Source organism: Vombatus ursinus, unplaced genomic scaffold, assembly GCF_900497805.2.
Source record: "Vombatus ursinus unplaced genomic scaffold, bare-nosed wombat genome assembly UNPS02014818.1, whole genome shotgun sequence".
NCBI classification, from domain to species: domain Eukaryota; kingdom Metazoa; phylum Chordata; class Mammalia; order Diprotodontia; family Vombatidae; genus Vombatus; species Vombatus ursinus.
The window spans coordinates 28,381,774-28,390,027 of record NW_020954596.1 but is presented as its reverse complement, the minus strand read 5'-3'; the positions used below and the strand labels follow the sequence as shown (position 1 = coordinate 28,390,027).

Below are 8,254 nucleotides of genomic sequence, written 5' to 3'. Positions count from 1 at the left end.
AGTTTTAGGGAAAGTAATTAATCATAATAACATTTATATAACACTTTAAAGATTGCAAAGCATGATAAATGTCCTTTTATTCTTTTTTGGAGAGAAAATTTTTAATTTTATTGAGATCTCAGGGAGAAATGATTCTGAAGGACAATATCTGAACTTGTGATATATTACCTGCCCTGGAAAAATACTGCATTTTAATATTGTGGTTTAACTTCTTATAAGTGACAAAAAAAATAGAGAGAGAGAGAGAGAGAGAGAGAAAGAAACTGGGTACCAATGAAAGGAGTGGAAACATTCAGGTTAGAACTCAACCTTGATTTGTCCATGGAGTCATTGCTGTCTGTGATGATCTGAGTTGCTAATAAAACAAAACGCTCCCATGAAGATGTTCCAAGTGTCTTCCAGGAAGTTGTCTTATTGCTGACATACATGTGGACAGAGCAGTCTGGCTGCTGTCCTCTTTTTGTTGTTGTTGTTGTTTTGCTTTGTTTTTTTGCTAGGCAATGGAGTTGAGTGACTTGCCCGGGGTCACACAGCTAGTGAGCATTATGTGTCTGAGGTCAGATTCAAACTGAGGTCCTCTTGACTCCAGGGCCAGTGCTCTATCCACTGCACCACCTAGCTGACCCAAAAATATCATAGGTTTTTTGCTAGTTTGTTTGTTTTTGTTTTTGTTGTTTTTTTGGTGAGGCAGTTGGGGTTCAGTGACTCGCCCAGGGTTGTACAGCTAGTAAGTATCAAGTGTCTAAGGCCAGATTTGAACTCTGCTGTCTTCTTAGGGCTGGTGTTTCCTAAAGCTTTCCATTGGCAAAGGCAGCCTCCTGGAACTGAGGGACAAAAGTTTTGAAATGAGTCCTTTTTCTCATCTCATTGCCATCCCATCGTGGGCTGTATGGGTAATTTTTCTGGGCCTGAGAGTACAACTATCCACTGTTGGTAAAATGGTAGACTGATTGGAAGGTGAGAGTAGGTTGTTCTCAAGGAAAATACAGGGGAATATCAATGTATACTAGGAAACAAAAATCTTTCCACATCGGCAGCTTTGTAAAGCTTTCAGAATCATACTCCACCACTCTGTTCCAAAGAGTCTCAAGAAAGCTGCAATGTATTCTCTTCTTTTATGATATCCCTGAATGATATACCACACCTTGTTGGTTAATAGCTGGCATATGTGGAAAACTTGCTTACATACTTGGGGATAATCAATTAGACATCCTCCTAGAAAAGCTGGAATGTGAAGAGCTGAGGAACCTCCAAGAGCATGTTCAATGTGTGGTGACAGGTATAATTTTGGGAACACTTGAGTAGCTTCTTTGTCCTCAAAACTGACTGAAAGGAGATCAAAATCTTTTCCAAGATCTTCATTTGCAACCTGGAGAAGGTACGTGGGAATGTTGCTGAAATCCATTGGTAACTTCAAAAGGAAGTGATCTGAGAACACCTCAGTCCAGTTATTTTTTCTCAGCATAAATTTCCATGCGTTCTCCATACCGCAGCTCTTCAAGTAATGTCTGGTACTCAAACATGAGATAAGAGCTCTCACAGAGGTGGCCGCACTGAAACTGGTGATACTGCTGCACAAGTTTCTTTACCATAAACAGAAGGCAGTCAGGATGCAAGGTTATGGAGAACAGAGGCACCTGGCACAAAACTTAGCATCTTCTCCTAAGATGAAATCAGGAGGCAATTCTTGGTGGTGAGCATTGAAAATAATGTCCCATTTTAATGTTTCTCCAGAATATGGTATATGCAATTAAAATTGATCACAACCAGGTCCAGGAGTCAAGGAAGGACAGCCAGACTTCAGGTCAGTTACCCTCAAACAGTTTGTAGTATCCAGTCCTTTTCCATTTCTGATCACACTGGATATAAATGGAGAAAGCAATAGGGAAATTCTGTTCAAGGCTACTGCAGGGGACATTTTAGCTTAACCTGCCACTTGTCACTCTGCAGCTACAGCCCAACAGAAGCAGACACTGGCTACAATGCCTGTGCCAAGCACATTCTGCCCCGCCCCCGTGTCCTTTTATTCTTATAATAGCCTGATGATGTAGATGCTACTGTTATCTGCATTTTATCAATGGAGAAATAGAAAGGTTGAGAGGTTCAGGTTTAGACAAGTTAAAATTGAGGCAATAATGAGATTTCCAGAGAAATGTCCAGCTGGCACATGGAGACATGCGATTGGGCATTGAGAAAGAGCTCTGAGCTGAAGATATGAACTAGGGAGGTATCTACATAGAGGTGATCACCTAAGGAAGTGAGAGTAGATAGGATTTTTAAATAAAAGAATGAACCAATTAATCAATCTTATTTGGTTAACATTTAATGTTAAGGAAATAAAAACACTCAGCTGGTGAAGAATCTCTGAGGAGGATAATTCAGTGAATGAACTTTAGCTCTTCCTTTTTTTGTAAATACATTGATCAAGTATGTCTAGCCATGTATTCTGAATCTCTGTAGGAGCCTACATCCATTTCATCCATAAGGCCAGGAAGCATTATTTTTAGAATGTTTCTCTTGCTTCTCCTCTCCTCGCTCTATCTCTCTCTCTCTCTCTCTCTCTCTCTCTTCATTCATCCATTTACTTATATTCATCTATTATTTGTTTATTGTCGATCTATGATTTCATCAACATAGGGAACTCCCAGTAAATAAACCATTTCCCCAATGCAAATAAATAACCCCTTTTCAACTTAAAGAACTGTTACTTCAGAGTATTGGAGAATGATATTGGGTACTGAGTGCAGAAGAAAATGGAATAAATGTTTATTAAGTGCCTCCAATATGACAGGCACTCTAAGTGTTGTTTTTTTTTTTTTTAAACAAAAATTGCCTCTTTTGATCCTGAGATTCAGTGACTCACACAGGGTCACACAACCATCATATGTCTAAATGAATGTCTTTCTAACTTTGAAGCCAGCTTTTTAGACACTGCCCTATGGCTTCTTAGAAATTGAACTCAGCCAAATTGAAAAGCCAAATGGTAATTATCAGTGTAATTAGTGAAATGTTAGGACATGAGCAAGATATGTGAAGAGATTCATCTGTAGCAGAAACTCAAGCAACCTCTCTGAGAACAAAACAAGAAACATAATCACAGAACAGTCAGGGAAATAATTGAAAGACAAGTTGACAAATTAGCCCTAAAACAATGTAGTATCACCTCCTATGTCATTGGGGAAATAATCTATTGACTAAGCCTGACAGCATGCCACTTTCAGGATAAGTCATTTTGCAATAGAGCAATTTGGCACTGTCAGCAAGGGCAGTAGAGAGCTCTAAGTCCTATTAAACATGGCAAGCAAATCCATTGGACATCCTAGGGAAGCTATTCCTTCAAGGGCTGAGGCAGTACCTCCCATTAGGTTTCCTCAGCTACACCCACACTCTTAGGTATGGTACAAATCAGAGCGTCACTTCGAAGTACAAAGGCTCTTCTATTACCCTTTCTTTGATGCCACATCATCTATAACAACTCAGTATTAATTTCTCTTTGTTTCTATGCCAAGGGTATACACACACACCCCTACATTCATACTGTACTAAATTGAACTTAAATATATAATTTAATGTAACAGTGTATATATTTATGTCATCGATGTGATATGTATGTATATGAACATAATTTAGTATGTGTTTTATATGTATGTAATCTATTATTTATGTGTATATATATATTATATGTACACATATTTATATAATATTTAAGTACAATTTAGTTATATGTTCATTACAATACATAAGCCATCCCTGCTATTATCTGAAGTAAACTCTAGTTAAGAGGGAGCTCACCCAACAGGCCTTACCATTAGCAGTGAACCAATTTAACCTAGAAAATAACTTTCTTTATGACTAATAACTTATCTAACTGGAGACTCTAAATTAGCTAAGGCAAGGACCAGCTGTTCTCCAGGGTGCTAGCATGGCAGGTCATACTTAGTATATTACCAACTATGCAAACCATCTCTACTAACAGTCTCCTCCTGATCCCTCCTACCTGCTTCCTGATCATGTCATCTATCTTTTTTAGCCTAGTGGCTTGAATATTCTCAACAGGGCCATAGCTTTGTTTGTCTAGTACTCTAACAGAGGGAAGAAGTCTGGCATAATGTAAGGATCAGTATAACTCCCTAGATGGGAGAGGAAAGGCAATGTTTACAGGAACTACAAGGGATTATGGATAGACCTGGGGCCAAAAGGAGTTTGGAAAGAAGAGAGAAAGGGAAGGGAAGGAGGAAAGAGAAAGAGAAAAAGAAAAAGGAAAGATATGAATGAGGAGGACAAAGAAAGACAGAGTAGGGAAAGGGAGGAGGAAGAGAGAAAAAAGAAAGTAGAAAGGAAGAAAGGTAGAAATTAAAGGATGAGAGAGGAAAGGTAGGAAGAAAGAGAAGCAATGTGATCTCCAAAAAATAAATAAACAGTAGATTTGAACTTACAAGACCTGACATAATGCACTTAACTACTCTGGGCCTCAGTTTCCTCCTCTGTAAAATTAGGGAAATGGTTTGAATGTGCTCTAAGATTTTTTTTTCCAGCTCTAAATATATGATCCTCTGAGGTGGGGCAAGGGTAAGGCAGAAGCAAAGGAACAAACCAATAGGAGAGGAGACAGACTACATAAACTAGGTAACAAGTTCTTCATCCTTTTGCTGGCACAAGGGCATTGGACTCCATTTCTGGTCTTACACATGACTTATTAATGTACACTTAAGTCACTTAGAGATTTTTGCTGCAATTTCTATGTTTTTAAAATGGTAGAAGAAAAATTGTATTTCATGAACATATTCTCAAGGTAATAGAAATTACATCAAGAATATGGCTTCATTTCCTTGGCTGAGGGGAGAGGGGAAAACCAAACTTACCAAGTATAAAGAGATGTTTGCTATTTCTGCCCCAGCCCTTTAACATTTTGAACTCTTCTTTCTAGAAACACTTCCAACAACTCATCATAGAAAACAAATACACAGTTTGAGTTCTGGGCCCAAGTTAAAAAAAAAAAAGATTAGTTTCACTTAAGGGGAGTAGGGTGGGAAGGGAAGTTACTTTAGATTTCTCTTCTTGGAATTACATGAGTAGGTACTTACTCTTTCCATGTATTCCATTGAACCTGAATTCTCTGCTGGCATCTATATTGGGGTAAGTTCATAAACTCATAACATGGAGGATATAAACTCCTTTTAGGGCAAGGATTATTTCATGTTTGTGTTCATGCTCATAGGGCTTAATATAGTAATTTGCACAGAGTATGTACTTAATGATTCTTGAATTGAATGTTGGGTTTAGCTGGTACCTTAGAATAATAGACAGATAGAGATAGATAGACACAGGCAGGCAAGTGGCATAGTACATAGACCCATGCCTAGAGTCAGGAAGGTCTGAGTTAAAACCCAGCCATAGACATTCACTGTGTGACCCTGGGCAAGTCACTTCACCTATTTTTACCTCAGTTGCCTCTTCTGTATAATGGGATAATAACACCTAACTCTCAGGGCAGTTGTAAGAATCAAATAAGATAATGATTATAAAGTGCTTAGCACAGTGCCTGGCACATGAGAACTATGTAAAATTTAGCTATTATTATCATAGGTAGAGAGATGGATAAATAGATAGATAGATATAGACAGACAGACAGAAAAATAGATAGATAGATAGATAGATAGATAGATAGATAGATAGATAGATAGATAGATAGATAGACAGATAGATAGATAGATAGAAGCCAGGTACTGTGTTAAATGCTAGGAATGCAACTACAAAGAAAAAAAGAAAGAAAGATAGTCCTGGCCCTCCAGAAACTTAGATTGTAATGGAGCAAGAAAACACAACCTTAGTAGGAACTGGGGGTGAGGGAGAGTAGCCATGCAGGAACAAGGTATAAATGTCTGAAGAGTTGGGAGCTGAGCCAAATTACAACTGAATTTGACTAGCCCTAGAACTTCCTCCAAAGGATGTATTGGGCAGGAGCAAGAAGGAGAAGAAGAAGGAGAAGAAGGCCAAAAAGGCAGAGAAATTTCCAATATGAGAAGGCAGCTGGGGTGGAGATGTAAAAGTCTGGAGAATAAGGAGCAGGGTTAGAAGACTCAGAAAAGTTAAATGATTTGTTCAAGGTCATGCATCTTGTTTGAAGCAAAGCTGCCTAATATATTCTGACCACTAGTCCCATGCTTTTTCAAGTAAAACAAGATACTATCTTTACCTTTGTTCCCATACTCCTCAGTGAGCCCATTTTCTTAATTCAGCTTTTTTTTTTTTGGCTTCATCTTATAGAACCTGGGCTAATTTGTTCTGGGATATTGGCTTCTATTTCAATAAGAAATATACGAGAAGCTTCCTACCTGAGGCAAGAGTTTCCTCATACTCAAGATTGCATGAAAGATCCTTTCTACCTCTTTTGTTTCCAAACACTTGCTTTGACAACTATCAGTTAGGTGTGTCCTTATCTGTCTTCACTTAGTTACTAACTTCTGGCTCCATCTCTACTATAAGCTTCTGGACAGGCCACCCAGGGTTCTAAGTGAACCCATCCCTACTTTTCATTCTTTTCTTTGTTTTGGATTTCTGAAATTCTGAATCCCCACTCTGTCTTCAGATCCACTAATACCTACCATCCCTTTGTAATGCCATTTGAATTTAATACTATTTAAATCTAAAGTCACTTCCCTACTTACCCTACTTCCCTTGCTAAATCAGCAATTGAATGGTAAAACACAATAGAAATTGTTTTGAGATTTTCATTAAACTAATTTACCAGTGCTGAATATAACCCCATCTAGTCAGTAGCAAACTTGGTCACATTACCTTATTTAGCAAGTGACCAAACATACTTTTCCTAGGTGTAGCCACTCAACTAGTAAGTCTCTGAACTTTTTCCATTTATAAGGAGCATATACCTCTTGACCTCTTTTGCTCCTCAGCATTCCTCCTTCCTTTTGTTTGGGTGGCAGACCCAAAGAATCTTGGGAAGTTGGAAAAAAAATGGTTTTGAGACCCAAGCAACCCTTGGAATTTTGTGTAAAGATGGCCTCTAAATGTGTGTTTTTAAATAGTTCATTATCAATCAGAAATAAATGGAAGTTAAAGGGGATTTTATAACCCAAGCCAAAGGAGGATTTCAGAGACGTTGCCTATGATAAGCAGAAGGTAGTAGGTTTAAAGACAGCTTAAATACATGTGGACTCTACTTAGCAGGCTGAGTGTTCTAATATTCAAAAAAGCTTGGTTCCTCAGGCAAAAATTCTCCTACTGGAAAGAAAAGTCACATGCAGTTAAAATTCTATAAACTGACAAAACTCTCTAACTATATGGAGAGCAAACTTCTGAGGGCTTTTCCTTGATCTGATCCTTGATATGTGAAGTACACTCCCTCTCCCTCACTAAAAGATTTGAAGTTTAAACTTTTGGGCTCTAAGCTAAAAAATAGAGCCTTTTCTTCCTCTTGTGGAGAAAAAGTTCCACTTCAACTGAGGGTTCTAAATAAGACCAGCAGGTAGAAGCAGAAAGAAGTATAACAACCATTTGTCCAGTGGAACAATACTTACAAGTGGTCATGAGACCAATAGTGTAATAGGCAACATTAACCATAAGACCCAGCAGAACTCTACCCAGCAGAAATTATACAAAATGAAGACACTGGCAGCCTTATGGTTTTGGAGGGGCGAGTTGTCCTCTGTGTGTGTCCTTGTTATAGATATACCCCCTTTATATGTGTCTTTCCATGAATGTTCCCTAGGTATGTTTATCTTCGAACTAATGGTGTATACATTTATGGAAAGTGTGACTCAGGTTTATGGGGAAAATGTTCTACTGCTTCTTTTCTTACCATGCAATGTCATTTATTTGAACTGGTTTTGTCTTCTGGCTGACTAATAAAAACAAATACATAGATGGGGGCTTATTACCTATGACTTTGAAAGGATGCAGACCCAGATTACCTCGAACATGAAATAACTTTTCTGAAGGCTCTGCAAGAGAAAGGTGGTGCCTCAGATGTTGAACAGAATGAGCACTAATGATCCATCCTACTGACCCTCCATTCTAAAATAATTAAAACTTTTTTTTTATAAAGAAGACTCAATTTTTAAATAACAGAGCAGGTCCATGGTAAAGAATTAATTCGTTGTTATCTTCCACTCATTTAGTGCTACTATGTCAAAACCAAGGCTTAATTACCGGCTATCTGTCCCTCATCACAGAAGCCTAAATCTAACCTGTGGGCCAACTGCATTTTTAGCATATGATGGGAAATAATTGTTAA

The 8,254-nt window shown here is 38.2% G+C and overlaps 1 pseudogene; it reads right to left on the bottom strand.

The window, feature by feature from the left end:
* Window positions 1-788: 788 nt before the first annotated feature.
* Window positions 789-1,918, bottom strand: LOC114023869 (annotated as a pseudogene).
* Window positions 1,919-8,254: the final 6,336 nt, after the last annotated feature.